Here is a 19,009-nt window from a genome sequence, read left to right as displayed (position 1 = left end):
TTGTCGAGGGAAGGGATTGTCCCGCTCTACTCTGCGCTAGTCCAGCCTCACCTCGAGCATTGTGTGCAATTCTCAGCACTACAGTACAAAAAGGATGTAAAACTGTTGTAGAGCATCCAGAGAAGGGCGATGAAGATGGTGAAGGGCCTATAGGGGAAGACGTATGAAGAGCGGCTGAGGTCATTTGGCCTGTTCAGCCTGGAAAGAAGGAGGCTGAGGGGGGACCTCATCACGTCCTACAGCTTCCTCACAGGGGGGAGTGAAGGGGCAGGCGCTGACCTATTCTCCTTAATCACCAATGATAGGACCCGCGGGAATGGTGTCAAGCTGTGACAGGGGAGGTTCAGGCTGGACATCAGGAAGAGGTAGTTCACTGAGAGGGTTTAGGCAAAATATGTCATGTTGTACTAAAGAACTATTGCTTGTAGAAATTTCACCTCCTCATATCAGAGATGAATTTGTTCCAATATCTTCTGAAGTTTGATCCTGTATTATTTTGATTTTCTTTTTAGCGGTCACAAACACTGTACCAAGAATATTTAGTTTTATCCGTCACCATGCTACATTCTACTCTTGCTCAAAGTTTTGGAACATATGGCCATTATGTATAAATTTCCCTTCCTTTTTTTTCCCCATAGACTCATTACCTTGCCTTTTGAAATGCTTAATTGCTTAGTGTGCCCATGCTTCAAGTTAATTTAAGCAATTCTGAATTTTATTGCCCTCCTGATTTTTATTGACCATTCCCCTCTATATTAGATTCATAATCAAATTTAGTTGTCTTCATGCCCTCTCCTTCCTTCAGACTACTAACATTTTAACTTGATTATGTGCAAATGCAGTGGTCAGTTTCCTGTAAAAGATTTTGTTTTCCCCCTTGGTTCTCAAAGCCCATGTTCTTAACAATTTGTGGTTATTTGTCACTAACACTTTGTGAGTGTAATTATATAAGCATAGTTCTTTCTCAGTTACACCATGGACTGCAATGACAGTCATTCCAGTCTTTTGGATAGTTTGGAATGATGTCCTTTAAACTATGATCGTTCCTAGTGAGAAAAAAAAATAAACTTGTGTGGTCATGTTGTTTCTTCATACTTGTATTATTAAGCTGTTAGTAAACTTCAAAACGTCTAATGTGAGAGAGATTAGAAACACAACTATGAGACTGGCATCTTATAGCGACTTAGAATATGCTGTGTTTCCATGAGGAAGCCTTTGAGGATTAGCGTGCTGAACAAGACTTATATGGAACTGTGGGGGACATGATCACCTCAGACCTTCTTTCACCAGTTTTTTGTTATTATGTTAGGCTTTATTGTAATTGTCTGAAACTGCCATTTCATCACCCTAAGAATCTTTGCTGAGGACTGCATTTTAAGTTACTATGTGTGGTTTGGAAATTGCCATAAAAAGTTAAAAAAATAAAAATAAAAATAAAAATAAAATAAATAAAATAAAATAAAATAAAATAAAATAAAATAAAATAAAATAAAATAAAATAAAATAAAATAAAATAAAATAAAATAAAATAAAATAAAAGTAATATTGGAATGGTGATTGGTATGGAGAAATTAATGAGTGAGGTACATACGTAAAACTCAGTTTGCTTGACTGGGGAAATGAAAAAAAAAAGGAAGAAAGAAAAGAAGATGACTTTCTTTAATTTCATAATACCACCAGCATATGTTTACATTGCTGGCAATAATGGATGCCCCTATTGTATAGATGTAAGCTTAGGCTGTTCTGTCTTATCTATTCTTGTTATACCAGTCCAATGCTTCTTACAATAAGCCTCATGTTTAGCCAACATAGCTGAGTCAATATAATTTGGATGAATGCACCATAAATCACAGTAAGTGCATGCTTCCTTTGTCAGAATATGCTCTATATAACTGGAAAGTGACACAAGTCATAGTAATAGTGCAGATCAATATTGCAGAGACCAGGAAAATTATTGGCTTAGCATTTTTAAAAATCACATTGACTCTTATATTGTATGGTATGTGTATTCTAAATACGGAAGATGCTTTTCTAGTATAGCTGTTGTCTTCCTGAGGAATGGAAACAAGGTAGGGAAGGAGAAATTATTATAAATATCAAAGTGCTTTTGAAACAGTCTTCAGTGGATGGAAAGTCTCCAAAAGTTAGTACCATTAAGCAGAATACAGATACTTCTTAGCTCAGTAGAAACACTGAAAGCTGTTAGGCCATTTTTTTTCCTAATCACTTACCTTTGTGTAACAGACTTGAATTGACTTTGGGGAAATGAAAGATGAATCAAATGCGTTTTCTGTCTTTTCATTAAAGCAGTCCTTTGGCAAATCTAGTGAGGGTCTTCCTTGACCCACTTCCACTTGCAAGCTGCATCTTCAGGCAATGAATTCATGCCAGCAATATTTCAATGAATGCCAAGCTGAGAATAACTGTGATATTCTGGAACACAATTAAGGACTTTCTTTGATTTCCTTTCTCTTTAACCTCACTGAAATACTGGAAAAGGACCAAAACCAAGAGCTGATAGAGAACTGACAACTAATGAATCACCATTTCCATCTCTATTAACTTTTAAGAATTAAGAATGATAGCTTGAAGCCCTCTTCTAGACAAAATGCAGCATCAGAAGGATATTAAGGCAAGATGGAAAATTGGAGAGGAGATTTCTGTTTAAATAAATCTGTTCTGTAGGAGGGGGACATGCGGACATGGGTAATTTTCTTTCTGTGTAACAGCCTGAAAAATGTCATGATGCTTCATGTTAGCTAGCAGATGAGCTGTGTTATGCTGTTTCCCTGTTATAGTACAAGCAGTAACACAGTGCATTTGAGTACATCTTATACAATATGCCAAACTCTATTGACTTGATGTAAGAAAACTGGTAACAAATAGCTGAGGTTCTTGCATATTCTGAACAGCACAGAGTAAAGATATATAAAGCATTTTATATATCTCTCAAATATTCTCTTTTTGGCTCTAGGTGCTTGTTTGTGTTTGGCTTGTGTCTGTGAGCTTTTTCACGAAGAAGAATTCTATTTCTGATGTGTAATGGAGAGTTTCTGTAAATATTTAAGGTTGCTGTTTATTGATATACTACACCTTCAAGTACACCTTCAAGTAATAGTTGCAAATAATAGTTCTCATTCACGATTAATACTTTTTTTTTTTGAATTTCTGATGTCAGTTAATCTTCTGCAGTAGTTATATTCTCTGACCCCTAAAAGATCTCCTGATTCTTTTGAGCTTCAGTTTTGCACCTGTAGCTCACAAGGAACAATGTTCTGGTGTTTCACTGCATTCACACTTCTGTATTTGCCCAAGTCTGTGCAGCCGTGTCTTGAAGTAATTGAGATCAACCTCCAGAGTCAAGCTTTGAGGTCAACACCCAAAGTCAAGCTTTACAAATCTGTGTCCCTGCCTCAAGTGGTATTGTACATTTAGCCTGTCCAGAAGCCAAAGATGCTCAGCTGTTAACCATCTGTATTTTTAGCTCTGCTATGATTTGGTAACATGTATGAGAGATCAAATAAGTATGAAATAAATTAAAGAATAATCTGTAACACTGGTAGCTTGAATCCAGCTAGCATGACCCTGTGGCATTGCAAGCAGTTTAATTCAAGGTACATGAAACATACAATGGCCATTGACTTGAACTTAAGAAAGTACAAGCAGCAGACACAACTACACAGGATGTGAGTTCTGATTGTTTTCATCCTTGCAGAACTGCAGACAATTGCCAAGAGTTGATCTTTAATGTTGGCCCAGCTGGATAGTTAAAGACTAGTTTATAGAAACATGGATTGATTGGAATTAGGTTTTGCTTTCTTTAAATATGTAGATCATCAAGCATTATCATATCCATAATATGGCAAATAATTTTTTAATAACGTTCTAACAATTTTCCTAGTCTTGATCTACATCCATTTTTACTTGTAAATATGATTTGAGCAAGAACAGACTTGACGATATTCCATCTTCAGAACAGGAAACCTACAATTAAACACACTAACAACACAAACAAGTATGCCAGGACCGTACTATGGTTATTTCAGGAATGAATCATACTTAGAAACTGTGCTCTGTAAACATTTGAAAAACTCTTTGATTTATTTCAAAGTCTACATTTACCCTTTCAGCAGCAATGCAATACCTTAAAGCCTCGTGTGAGTCTAACTTTCCCTATAATTTAGAGCATAGGCACATTTCATACATTGCCCATGCTTTCTGAAGGCTCACCAAAGATCTTTTGCAAGGTTTATGTTGGTGAAGGATTCCATGATCATATTTTTACTGGGAAGTAGTTCATAGACAATTGTAAAATCTGGCTTCCTGCTAGGTGGCAGAGAGAGACAGTGGTTTGCAAAGTATTTCTGCATGTGTGAAACAGAGGAGTGAAAAGCAGCTGGTTGTGGAGCCAGGTTTACAGGAATATATTGTATTTTACTGGCCTAGCCTTTGATAGTGAAACCAAGTTTTGATAATTGTGGTTCTGAAAGACTGGAAGGAGCAGATTGATTGAGGCAGCCTAGAGCTCTCAAAACTGCATATAAGAAAAATGATCTAATTTCACCTTGTTCATTTTAGTAACCTACTTGGAAGGTGTACAGTCCTCCAAGCCATTTCTTACAAACTAATATTCAGTATGGAGAACCATGCTGTTGTGGTCAGCTCAGCTGAACTGCTGAAGCAAAAAGCTTTTTTAAAAAGTAATATTTTTAATGAAGAAATTCCATTAGCCACACTACAGAAAACTGGAAAAATAGGCTATCTCTACTGCAGTTATTAGAGTTACACCAGAAATCCATTGCTGCAGGTACAAACATATAATCCTGTGTATTTGCAGCCCACACCTGCAAGGTACCTGCTTGACCTTGTAAGGTCATGCCCCAATAATGTAAAGTGTAAACTTTCTTAATGAAAATAATTCAAGATTTTTTAAAAATCTTGGGTTTGTGGTTTTTTGTTTGTTTGTTTGCTTGTTTTTAATGTTTTTTATATACCACCTTGAGACTCATGAGATTTATGTGGGTTGGATGTGAGGTGATTGTGACACAGTATTTATTATAAAAAAGTAGATATATTGAGCACTTCAAATTTGTCATCAGCATCTTTTTTTTTTTTTTTTTTTTTATACTGTTGAAATACATTATTTTCAGGATTACTAAGAATCGTAACTTCTTGGAATGAAAAGAATGAAAGCTTTGTGCGATATAAATACAGCACATGTATTCATATTGTTAAAATTGTATGAATTTTTGCAAAATTCATCTTACATTGCAGGTATTCTTTGCAAAGTAACAGTAAGGCTCATGAAAGATTATTATAGGCAATGGGAGTGAAACTTATATTTAGTCTCTCTGTACTTTCTGCTATATTTTTTTTCTTCCTTATTTTGAAAAACTCTAATATCTCAGTGAATTACAGTAGGAACTTGAAATTTGAAAGAGACAAAAAATCCAGAAACAGAGCTAGTCTTTTGATCAGAAAAAAAGGCATACTTCTCAGGATAATTATTGAGCTAATAAAAAAAAAAAAAAGTTTTTTGCACCTCATATATTTAAGATTAGAATATTATAAAAATATTACAAAGAGCATGACAATAGAACATGGTGGGAACAAATCATGAAGAAAGAGAGAATGGTCTTAAAAGAAGATAATTTTTCACTGAAAAGAGGTCATAAAGTTTGGTTGTATGTATTTAATGGAGAGGCACAGGAATAGATAGTAACCCTCATTATCTACTGAGGGAATTTCTGTGCTAGGATGTCTTAAAATGTCTATTTGATGAGGATCTTGGAAAGACAAAGATGAAAGCACTTTTATTTTCTTTTTTTTTTTTTTTTTTGAGGAAAAAGGTTGATAGTCCAAGTGTAAGTAACAAGAATGGGAGATGGGGTGGGGGGGAAAGGAATTTTGAGATAAAAAAGAATATGTAGGATGGCAGTAAGACATAAAAGCTGAGAAGTTTACATCCTAGATCTCCATATAACTTTTCAGATGAATAAGAAGAGCTTCATGCTCATATGGGAAGTGTCAGAAAGCCTTGAAGACACTCAGAGAAGTCAAGGTGAGAGGATGATTCAATGGGAGTAGAATAACTGCAATTTAAAACAATTTATTAAAAAATAAAATAAAAAAAAATAATTAGCAAAGACAAGAGGCTTCAGCATTTGAGGTACAAGATGACAAAGCTAGATTATAGAATGTGTTCATAGAATAAAAGGATGAAACTACTTTTAGAATTGGTGGGGTGGGGTGGGAGGGTCGAGTTTATTTAATAGAAACAGTGCCTGAGTGGGAAGTAAAATTCAAGGACAAAATTTCAATGTGCACTGAAAAGTTTGTCTGAATAACTCCCCCATGCTTTCTGCAGAATTAACACAATAGCTTTAATCCTGTTGTGACAAAGAAAGTATGGTTTATTTTAAAGAGGATTGTTTTGGAAAGACGGTCCCAATTTTCTTTCTAGATAAGAGAGAAAATGTGTTGTTGGCTTCCCACTGCTATTTGAGCATCCAACAGAAGCGAAGTAATCAAAGTGAAACTCTAAAACAACAAGAATAAAGCTTGCAAGAAAACACATTGTTCTGTATAAAACAAAAGGGTTTTTCAAGTCATAAATATAGAACACTGTTAAAAATGTGTATCATCCAACTAGATTCATTAGTATTAGATTCAGTAGATTTTTTGGCCATGAGGGCACCTTGAAAAAAACTCTCTCCTTAAATAAGAAAGTATGAACTTCATCTTAGAATAAAGAAACACAGCTATTATATAGTGTTCTCCCCTGCATATACCTTTTGATTGTTAGCCTCTTCTGTTTATCCTTCAAAATGTCTAATTCAATTTTACTCAAATTTTTCTTGTCTGGGATTTATTTATTTATTTTTAATATTAAGCAAAATTACTTAGCTTATTATTCTGTCTCTTTCACCTACTTTCACTAGTTTTGGTCATTTCTTGATGGCCACTATGTTCAACTGTCAGTTAAGATCTGGAGGAAAAACAAATTTCACTATAATGTTTTCACTATAATATTTAGCATCTGTAGAGAAGCTAAAATAGCACGGTGTATTTTCTATGCTCTTCTAAAAGGGAGGTAATTTGAAAAAGTCCAGAAGGATATTTAGAAGAATGGTTCTGGAATTTCAGATATGCTTGGAATGCTAATTTATCCTCAGGATGCAGCAGTTCACTGTTAAACTATATTTTCAAGCCAAACAGTCAACCTAACAGTACACTTTATGTTCCCTGAAGATAACAGATCTAGAGGATAAGTAAAATCCAAATATCTGACTGATCTAATAGTTACAGAAAATACTGAAGTCACATTTCAATTCGACTTTAAATTTCACTTAAACTATGTTAATTAATCTGTTGTTTAGAGTATATAGGGAAAGATAACTTTTTGGAAATGCCAGAGTACTCAGGAAAACTAAGCATGAAAACACATGTGATCTTAAGCAAATAGTTACCAGATGTCTGATAGCACTTTCTACTCCAGATTTTCTTTTGTCTGATAACTAGAACCATAACTTAAAACAGGGCCTCTTAAAAGCTACTAGACCTATCTAAAACTTTTCTCTGAAAACGTTCAGTTGACAGAGCCCACTGCTGTAACTCCAGGTAACATCCAATATTACAGACATACTGGTAAGTGGTCAAAAATATTGAATAGGACATTTTGATAAAACAATAAAATAATAAAGGATATCCCCAAAGCATTGTTTCTAAGCAATATCTACACATCACTTAAACATCTGTACTCAGCTTACAGTAGCGCTGGGACTGTAAAATTCCCATTCATCTCCCCAGTACAAATTCTAAAATGCTGCTACAGATTATATAAATATGTTTGTCATATTGCACATATATTTTTATATATTTATATATGTATTTATATTTCAAATTGTGGTGTCATGCTTTCCTTTACAAGAATAACTAGGAATGCTAAACATCTTAAAATCTAACCTTCATGCAATAAGTTTTAAAACAGCTAGCAAAAGAGCTTTCTGGATTGATAATATTGATTGTCTATACATTTTAGGAAAACAGACGTTCTGAGGAACAAAATCAAATCAAAAGGGTAAAAGTCATGAGAGAGAGTTTTAAGGATGTTGTCATATGTATATGTTAAATAGTGAGGCTAATTAATAATTGTAGCAGTTTATGAAGTATTCTGGTGCATTTTTCATTGCTAGGAAACAGTAAAATCAAACCTGATTTTATTTCTGAAAAACAATGTCTTGTTCAAACCCAGCCATTGGCCTGTGAGGCTGGAATTACTGCATGAAAATCAGCTAAACAGGAGGTTAGAGCATACATAGTTAAAATGGGCTTTTCTAGATTTCAAATGCCGTAATGTGTGAAAGCATTGCAATGCCTAATTGTGAACTCAGTGAATCAATCCCCTTTGTGTTCCTATAAATACAAATATATTAAGCCACAATTCTGGCTTCAGCCTCACGTTAATTTATTTTCCTGACAATTCTTTTATGTTGGAGGAGGTTAAATAGTGAAAGTCTGTGTTTGAAGGGGAATGCTTAGAAAGTGTGTTTTCATTTTCATAAAATAGTAACCTGACGGTCTTTAAGTTTTTTATGTTTAATTTGCAGTAGAAATCCAACTTTTTATTATAGTTGGTACTGAAGCAGTGATTTTGTAGGGAGCTGAGCTGAACTCTGTTCCGCTTTTCTTACTCTGAACACATTTAAAGCTAAAACTTTGCTTTGTTGTGCTGTTGAAAAACTACTGCCACTCAAACGATGCTAAGCTGTTTACTGTCAAAGCAGTGGTTAAAGGCAAAAAGCCTTCACTGTCTCCAGCATGGGCTTAGACATTCTTCGATCCTGGCAGTGCAGAGCAGCTCAGTGCCTTTCTCATCTCCAAGCCTGGCTGGGTTTCACAAATCAGGCATTTCAATACCCACCTCAACCATAGGAAACACTTGATGAAATCTGTTGAAGAAGCTCTGCCAAAAGCATGCCAGGAAGGCACAGGGATAAGAGCATTCCTGCAGCATGTGGGAGACTCAGCTTGATTCACATTTACTGAAGAGGGTTGGAGCCACCATTTCCAGTCACCCAAGGGAGTGCCCTCCCTCTCACACCACAGGACATTCTGGTTTCTTGTTTGTCTTAGATGATTGTTCGTACATCTTACTCGTTTGTGAGCTTCTCTTTCTTTAGTTATGGGCTAACTTTTGTCAGTTGCCCTTCCTGAATTAAGAAACAAATAAACAAAGACATCAAATGAATATATGCCCCTCAGTCCTAATGCTGATTTATGCCCTACGCAGGGTTCACAAACAGCACATGTTGAATCAGGGATGCACTTGTCATTTTTCTCAAAAGAAAAATTCAGCCATCGTTACCCGGCTCCTGAGGTGTGCCCTGGGTGTGTATGATCATATAGCTCAACCCGCTATTTTGAAGTCCTTACTGTTTCCATGCATGGTGTAGGAGGTCTGAGTACTTCATTCTGTGCTCTGGAATCCAGTTAGTGTAATGACATTCCCAGCACATGAGTCCTGCTGTGTACCTAGTCCTTTAGCCTGTCTGGGCAGTTCATCTGATCATCCTTTGAAAGCTGTGACCTGCCATATAAATCCACAGAGGACCATTTTGAAGTATGCATTAGATGAAATATCCAAAGATAAGCATTAGAGCCCAGCAGACCAGAACAGTTGCATATAAAACATTATAGTATATCATGAAAATAGTTACAACTAATTAGTTTAAAGCAATAGACTACCATAATTATCATCTACAAAATAATTAGTATTAATTACTTAGAGGATTAATTAGTTGCTTCTGAAATACTTTAAGATGAAAAGCAAAGAATAAATGCCAAGTATCATGACCTGTTTTCCCTTATAACTGATTGTAACAGATTGTGAAAAATGTGTTTCCTTCTTTATACAAAATTGTATTGCATGAGGCCAGTATGTGGCAGTATTACTGACCGGATCTAAAAGGATTTTGTTGTTATGAAACCCATTCAGAGAATTGTTCCTTTATCCAACCTAAAAGAGTGATCACAGCTCTCCAATGGGGAGATCTGCAATGTGGAAAATAATGTAATTAAGATTCATCATGCGTAGGGAGTGAAATTCTTCCCCTGTATTGATCTGTAGTGTATTTTTATATGGATACCAAGATTAAGAATCTAATTACTACATACTGAGAGCAAAATTCAACCCTAGAAGAATTAACTATAACCAGTTCAAAGGTGCTGTTCAAGAATCCCTGTAGCGTTTGTGCCTCACAAAAGCCCCACATTAAAGTTCCTGGCTTTCTAAAGTGTCAAATGCCAAGATCTCTTAATGATGTTAGTGGGAGTAGCGGCTGCTTTTCAAAACCTTTGAATACAGGGCCCTTTGAGGCTTGAGGGACATAGGCAGCTTTGCATAGGCTCTGAATTTATCTAGTATGAAACAGAAAACTGGGCATGTGAGATAGCCATTGGTTTGTCAGTGCATCTTACCAGATAAGATGGTGCTGAACTAAAATAACAGCTTAACTGTGATTTTCCTTTTATTCCACATATATAAGAAAGCAGAATGATAGATAATGCTGAATGTTAGACATCTGCAGAAGTCTGTGTGCTAACCTCTAATCTAAAAAGCAGTATTTTTCTGAAAATTGAAAATAATCTGACTTGTCCCTTCTACAAATGAAAAAAAAATAATCTAGTAATTAAATCCCATTTTACATGATGGCAAGTTTACTGCATTAATATTAAAAGATGAGGAAATGGAGTTATAAATCTCCAAAACCATGGAGTGATAAGGAAAATCCTGTGATAAATCCTTAACTGCAATAGTGTTGGCAGACAGCTTTATATCTGGATATTGCAAAGTCTTGATGCATTTATTGTCAAGAGTCAGAGGCCAACTGCAATATATTCTTAGACGTGAAGGGTCAGCAAGTGACCTTCAGCTCTTTTAAATATTTTAGAGCAATTATGTTAATACTTGTTCTTAAGCGCCAAAAACATCTATGACTGTTTCATTTATCCTTTCTAAAATTGTGTCAAAGTGCTCCTTTGTATATTAACTACCGGCAAGTGATGAGCTATTCAGCGGGATCTAAAACCTCCATGAAGAATTTTAATCATCTGAATGTGATGTCAGTATTATAATGCCTACAGTCCTTAAATCTTCCCTATTTCCTTTAATTCTTTTGGTGAAGATTAGAAATGTGAGAGAAGGCGTACTTACTGCACATGGCAGGAAATACCAAGGCCCAGTGTTAATGTAGCATGTTCCCAACTCCACTGAGTTATATAGCAGTTGCAATTGTGCTATTTATGGACCTCCTGTGCCTCTCAGGAATTCCTTAAAAATTTTTGTAACCCATTGAAGTTCCACATATTCCACTATAAATAATTGCTGATCCATGAATTTCTTCTTTGCTTTTTCCTAGTTTCAAGAATGGCCTTCTATTTCATCTGGAAGTATATAAAATGCATAGACCTAAATGATGAATCACACAACATAACTATCAAAAAATAATTGCTGAATATCTGACGTAGAGTATGTGAGGAGTCACACTGCAAATTTTATATAGTTAAAACATGTGTCACATACTTTTAAAGTCATTAATACATTAGCAGACACCTGGTTTGGTTTGCAGTTTTCTCTTCAATATAGGCATTTACAATGCCTTTGTTGGAACGTGCTGTTGAAAGCATAGCTGGTTGTGAAAACTGGACTCACTTGCACCTTGCTCCCCAGTTCTGCTGCCCATTCTTCCAGAATTGGCCTGGCTTGGCAAGAGTTTCCTTCTCCTACTCAAACAGTCTTGAATCTGGATGGTTTTGGTCCCAAGCGAGGGGAAAGAGAACAAAATCCCTGCCAATACCTTGTGACATCTGCCTCATTTTCCTTTGTCTCTTTGAAATCCTCCCACAGCTAGTCTGAGTCTGGGTAAATCCCCACTCTGACCTTGAGTATGTACAAGTCTCCTCTTCTTCCTGCTTCCTCCTCCCTGCCCCCTCACCCTGGTATAGATCTGGAATTTGACAGATGATTTTTAAAGAGCAGCAGATCTCCATTCTAAATGATAAAGAGATGCAACCTAGAAGGAGAAGTCACAGCTGAAAGCTCTTACACACTCATTATAGGTTCTCATGTGCCTGTTCTTGGAGCATTTCCACCATTTTGTTTCAAATGACAGACACCTGTCAAGTTCAGACAAATTCTAATGCCTCTGTTCCAATGGCAGCAGCATCTACAGAATTATACTGTCTCTAATTAACACGTTTTTTGGCAGTTTCTATAGCGAGATCCAGAACTGAATAGGCCTGAAGATGAATGCTATCCATCCTTTTCAGAATAGCTGTATGTGGCCAAGGTTGATTTGCTGCAGTGGGAAAGAAAACCAGTCCAAGTTCTGCCTATGGTGTGAGAATCCTCTGAGTAAAATAAATAATCTGTCTTCAAGACCATCAGTTTAATGTCATCAATATGTATTTCATTTGCTTTTATAACAGGTAATAAAGAAGGAAACTATTTCTACTGTTAGCAAATTCTCTGCTATCTTAAGCATTACAGGTTTCTCAGTGAGAGTGATAACAAAGAAACCTGTCGGACAATGGTTTTCAGACTGCCTGCTGCTTCTGCTGAGGAGGCAAAGATATTGTACATCATATCTTTGAGTCACATAACTGCTGAATGTAGATCAGCATTACTACCTCATTCATCAGCATAATGTCTTTAATTGTGTGGCTGGAAGATTAATTTACAATGCCTGGAAAATGGCCCAATTTTCAGGATAAGCATTTGTATTAAATGATCAGTGCAACAATGAAAAAGTGATTGTACGTAGCCCTTGAATCTTGTTTTTGATCCATGAAAAAAGAATAGATTATAGCTAAGAATAGCCATGAACTGCAACTATTTTTATCCTATAGGTTCCTGGATCCAGCACGATTATCATGATATTTAAGTCTTACATCATTGTTTACTCATTGTACTTAATATCTAGTTCATTAATAATAGTTTTGATGACTGAACAAACAAAAAGTGTGATACATTAAATAGAAAGTTTGGTTAAGAGCTGAATAGCATTCTTTTATTGCTTGCCTGAAGTCTTACAAACCTAGAAGCTTTGTTTTTGACTACTTCACTGCTAATGAAAGTTCTCTTTCCATTAAGTGAATCCCCAGTAGAAACAGGACAAAATGTGAAGGTGGATCAGCACAAGGACTTATGTTCTCTTGATAACTGGTTGCACTGCCTTGGTCTTTCTCTCTGATCCTGTCCATGACTACATCACCAGAAAGTATGTTTTACTGTGAGAGAAGTGTATAAAAATAAGAACTGTGCCACATATGACAGGAATTGAGCATGGGAAAATATCTCCTATTTTTATAAACGGAAGGGTCCCGGAATCTTCTACAAGCAGACTGGAAGCCTTTCACTGTTAGCAAGACGATTAGTGGCTATGGAGACATAGGCATGGTGCTTACCAAATAATAAACTGTGAATCTCCAAAGTGAAGTCAGTTAGCTTCCAGCTTCCCAGCAGCTGATATGGGTGCTGTGGGCTTACATTGCCCCAGCCTCACAGAAGGACTGCTTAAGAGATGTATGTAGAATTCTCAGTGGCTCGACCCTATGAGTCTTAAGTTCTTACAGGAGCACAAGGAGTCCATGGAGCTACCTACCATCGCCAGCAGCATGAGCTTCTCCTCACAAAAGGGAAGGTGTTTGAATGTAGACATTAATCTTCACAACAATTAAATAGTTATTTTGAACAACAGAAGATCCTCCTGAGAAGTGCTTTCTTTGAATCTGAGTCAGGAGAGCCCCTTTCTTTCGGAAATACAGTTCTGCACAGAGTGACCTTGTCCTGAATATCTTACTACCACCTAGGATATTGAGGGAAAAAAAAAAAAAAAAAAAAAAAAGAGAGAGAGACTATATTTAACTTCTTTTGAGAATTGCTTGCAGTGACTTTGTCCTCATGGACTGTCCTGTCCATGGCTAAGTTTTTAGAAAATATATTTGATTATGGTAAATGGGCTTAGCTCTATGCAGATAGATATTGAACTTTTCAAGTGGGGAACAACTTCCTAGTGTCCATGTACTGTTGAATCATCTGGATATATCTAAAAGTGGATGCAGGCATGATCCTGCTGGAATAGGAGGCTTACTGTCCTCATGCAATGGCTGATTGTATCATGTAGTGCATGGTGTGTTCCTTAGAATTTGTATTAAATAGGAGCAGGGAAAAAAGTCATGTAGCCATCTTGAGAAATCAATGTCTTTTTGCTTAAGCCTTTCCTCTGCTTTTTTGGGGGGGAACTGGTAGCAAACCAGGATGCTTCAAACATAAGGAAAACCGAGAATTCTTCTAAATAGAAAGTCATTTCCAGAACACTGTAATACTTGTAATTCTCCACCTCAAGTACATTCAAGTTTCTGTTCTTCCCTGCTGAAGTAATCTGTATGTGAAGCTTTGGAAAATCATTTCACTTTATTCTCACATAGTCTTTCAGTGAAACCTAGAATTACAATTTGAATATTCCGAGTGTCACAGGAAATCAGTAGCCATCCCTATCAAAGATGTCTTCTCTTTAGTAAGGGACTGACCCAACTTAATCTTCAACTCCAGAGAATCTAGGAAGAGTTATCCGATGTCTTAATCCTTAAAATCTTTGCACCTTACAAATGTTTATATAGCTACAATAGCTTTTATTTATTTAATTTGAAGCTTGTTATTGAGAACATTAATATATTGTTTGAAGCTGATGCTCATTCAGCAAAGTGTCTGTTAATGTATTAGTATATTAAGCAAATTGCTGCAGGAGCGAATTGTTGCAGGATGAGTAAAGAAGCAGCAGCAGAAGAGCAGTAGCTGTTCATGAGATCATCCTTCCAATTATCTGCTGGTGTCTTCATTAGATAGTAATATGGTGTGTGAAACCTTGCTCTTGGCACGTTGCTAATGCAGTATTTTAACATGTACTCCTCACGTTTAAGCCTTCCACTGATAGTGAAGTTCCGGAGTACAGCTTGAAAGTTACTTCATAGTTGTTTCAGAACCACTTTGATCACATACTAAACAAATGGCATGAGAAAGATCACTCTTGTGTTGTCAGCTTCAAGGTGCCTTTTCAAATGTATGGGGGATATTAGCAATGAAAACTACATGATCCTAGTGGGTGGTAGGAAGAAGGTGTTCAGACTTTTTTTCCCTGTTGCTTACCAAATGCTGTAGGAAGAAAGTTTTTTTGTTTGTGTGCTTTTCATTATGTCCCTAAATCATATAGAAATAGTACTTCCAACAAGTTTTAACTTCCAGCTTAAGTAAATATTTGAATGGATCTTCTTCCTCTGGTTTAGTCAAAATTTTTCAACTGACTGGTTACCAGCAAAGGGGCTTTGTAAGTGTTTTCAAGGAATCCATAATGTATATTGGACATTGCTTAATAATTGCTCCAAGGCTTTTAGCAGTATTTGTGGCCTGGAAGTATGCCATACAAGCAACAGTGAGTAACAACTCACTGGAGAATTCTCAATTCAGCTCAGAGATTGTTTTTCAAACTTTACCGTGAGTATGTTTGTCTCTTAACTTAGTAACTACTTGGAAGAGAGGAAGAGAGGAAGCTCAAAAAGAATTGGAGTTCTGAATTACCTTCTATTTTATGTTGACATGTTTCTTGATTGTTCTTTGTTTTATATACTGAATGCACATATAATTTCCCCAATTTCATCCATCTTTCTCTTCTACATTTGGCCCTTGAAGGCTGCTGGATCAGAGAAAACTCAAGTTTTCTCATCATTCAAATTGCAGAACATGTGCAAAGCAAATCAGTTTGAATTGCTAGTTAGCTAGCAGTGCGGGCTCAAGTTTGCACTTCCGTTTCCGAATAGATATAGCTTGTGTTGCCATCCCACTAACACTGCTGCAGACAAGTCACACAAACTAAGTGACAGAGCCCCATTTCATGTTGCTTTATTTGGAGAAAAGAGTACAAAAAGACTTTGTTCCCTGTTCCATGGAGTTCATATAGGCAACCCCTCCCCTTCAGAGAAGCAAAACAAAACAAAAACAAACAAACAACAAAAAAAGAAAACAACAACAACAACAACCAAAACCTGTCAGCAACACACTCTACCTGTCAACATACAACAGAGGCTTGGTCCTTCAAAGACCACAGTATCAATGTAAGACAAGGTACTGAAGCCCATGAGTAACAGACCCCATTTTGAACTTTTTTTTTTGTTGTTCAGCTTTCAACTATTCTTTTTTTCTGTACTACCTCAGGATTTTATAGATTGGTGTCTGCTCTAATCGTTTCTTATCACTTTTTACGTCCTTCAGTCACCACTTAGCCATGTTTTCTACACTAACTTCTCTCAGTTCCCTTTATAATTTAGTCCTCTTAGCTGTATATATTTTCATGGTGTTAGTGTTCTCCAGGTTAGTAGTGTTTTTCATGTATTGGGATAGAACGCTGGAATGTTCCAGACTCTAAAGTAAATTCTTTTTGAGTTGTTAAAAATGTTATTTGGCTTAGTTGCGCCTTCCATGCTTGCAGTCTTGCCCTCTCAAATTTTACAAATTTCTACACAGGCTCCCTAAGCCAGGCACAATCATTGCACTCTCCAAATTCTGAAATCATACAGCTCCCATTGAAAACTTAGTTTTTGAGAATTTTCTTAATTCTAGGCATCCTGAGTAAGAGCTAATAATGGCTTTATTGTATAAGCTATTGCATGCATCTCACCAGTCTTGTTGCCTAATAGCATCAATCCTGCAGATTTTTGGACTATGTTAGTAAGGATCAGATTTATGTGATGCTGAGCATAACTGTGGTACCAACAGTTGGGTATCATTTATTTTTTGGTTATTTTCTTTTTATGATGTTGATTCATATCTAAACTGTGAGTGTGTTGCTGATATGTTGGTTGGGTGGGTTTTTTTTTGGTTGGTTGGTTTAGTCTTTTTTTTTTTTTCTTTTGTCTCTGTTTTCCTACAGAGACATTCTACCTATCTTTTCTCTTTCACTTTTACTTGCTTGGCAAACATATTTAGGGGATTTTAATTTTACCTGGAATGTTTAGGGTCCAATAATTATTACAACATAAAGCCACTCTGGTGTGTCCCAGTATACATTTCATCTTATTTGCAGTTGTTGACACTTATATACTTACGCGTATATATTATAAAATTGAAGTGGTGTTCTGGATAGTGCAAATGTTTGGTCTAAACAGGTATTTTATGCTGCAAAGAGAGTTCTCTGACAATATTTAAGAGAATGAATTCTACGCGATTCCTAATCCTAAAATAATATTACAACAGTATAAGTATATTTATAGCATTGCCAAAAACTTTTTTTAGAAACTTCAGATAATTCTGTGAATGTTTAGGGCTTCTTCTTACATATCTAGTACAGTGATTGATGTCTCTGTGAGTCATCATCTGTGCTGCCTTAGGAGAAATTCTAGATGGTAACAGTCCTGTCTAGTCAAATATCAAATAAAATCATGAGATCCTCCTCAAACATATTTTTCAAGAAATGGCTCAGACATCTGGTCTTTCCTCTACTGCTTTTCCCATATTTCATAAAGTAAAGGTAGTGTATATAATGAAAAACAACCAATTATCACCAGGTATTCCCATTTTTACAAGGCTCCCCATTTTCATTTGAAACTCTCATTAGAAATGTAGCAGACTTTTTCATGATTATTAACATCTCCAAGTTGTAGACATAGTCTCTGTGTAAAATAGATATAACTATTAAAAATACAGAAACAATATTTTATTACCTGAACATTAATAGAATGAGGTGCTTGGAAACTAAAGAAGCATTAGAGAAAATAGGACAATAATTTACCTGAAGGGGACTAGCATTTTAAAATTGTTTAAGTATTGACAGTAATAAATTCTGATAGCTTTTGAAAATTAGAGAGGATATCCTAAGTTACAAATAATTCTGTTACCATTTGACATTTCAAAACCCTTTTCTCCCACTGCAAGATATGCATATAATTTCCATGACAACCAATGGGAATTACTGTGTGCTGCCATGACACAGCAACATCTCATATGTCCAATGATGAAATGATATTTTACCTGAGCTATAATTTAGGGTAGCATAAACTCTGATACACAATGAGAACACCACTAAACTTTTGAGAAAAACAGTCAGCTAGATCCTAGATGCAAGGGAAAACTGTAAAGTCTACCTGCTGACTAAAATACACTTTTTGTTTAAAACCACATTTACTTTTCCCATTCCAACCACTTTTAATGTGTGTTATAGACTGATACTGACTTGTAACAGATGGAGCTTTGTGGTGTCTCCCACACAGCTACTGGAGGTCGAGGGAACCGGCCCCAAATCATCCATACCATTAAACCATTTGTGTTTTGCCTAGCAGAGGTGGCTTATACCAAGTAGGACTGTCCCCAGAAATGCCCAGCACAGACTGAAGCCTATTCACACTGTGCAGGTTAGATGTGGTCATGCTGTTTGGGAAGTAGGGCACTTCAGCTCCTGGATGTGAACAGGTGAACCCAGAGCCAGAGAATAGTTCCTCTCCTGTTTCTTTAAACTGGTGAGACAGAGCCTGGAATTGTTCACCTGGCTTCAGATGGTGAATAAATTGCTGTAGAAGAGTTAAGAAAAAGAGAGGAACGTATATAGTAAACTATGCATCTTTGCGGACTGTGAATAATTGCAGCTTAACTGCATTTTCTTGATGCTTGTCTACTCTCTGGATTTGTGTTACTTCAGTAAAATCTATCGTTTAGTCCTAGCAAGCATGTGATCTGTTTTGCATCACCTATATGCTGCATTGGCTTATGATAAGTATTTGCCACTGTAGTCAATACAATCTTATGTATTATAAATCAGATGTCATTTGTCTATAGCCTTAATATTTCCAGACTGATTGTACAGTATACGATTACAGTATCATTATTTTATCCAGGGCATTTTTACAGTTACTTTTTTTAGGCTTGCATATGTGGGTAGTGGCTAGGGGAAGTTGTATTACT

The 19,009-nt window shown here is 36.2% G+C and overlaps 1 long non-coding RNA gene across 8 annotated transcripts in view; it reads left to right on the top strand.

Annotated features, from left to right (window-relative positions):
* LOC137857855 (uncharacterized) overlaps window positions 1-19,009 on the top strand; it is a 168,362-nt gene that overhangs the window by 47,411 nt on the left and 101,942 nt on the right. Inside the window, exon 4 of one of the 8 annotated variants that reach the window (XR_011097295.1) lies at window positions 5,992-6,061. The exons of the other annotated variants lie outside the window; for them this stretch is intronic. This is a non-coding gene — a long non-coding RNA (uncharacterized lncRNA). The remainder of the gene's footprint in view (window positions 1-5,991; window positions 6,062-19,009) is intronic. 8 annotated transcript variants of the gene reach the window in all.

This window comes from Anas acuta, chromosome 5, assembly GCF_963932015.1.
Source record: "Anas acuta chromosome 5, bAnaAcu1.1, whole genome shotgun sequence".
Classification (NCBI taxonomy): Eukaryota; Metazoa; Chordata; class Aves; order Anseriformes; family Anatidae; genus Anas; species Anas acuta.
Note: the sequence above shows the minus strand (reverse complement) of the source record. Positions and strands in the feature narration are given on the sequence as shown.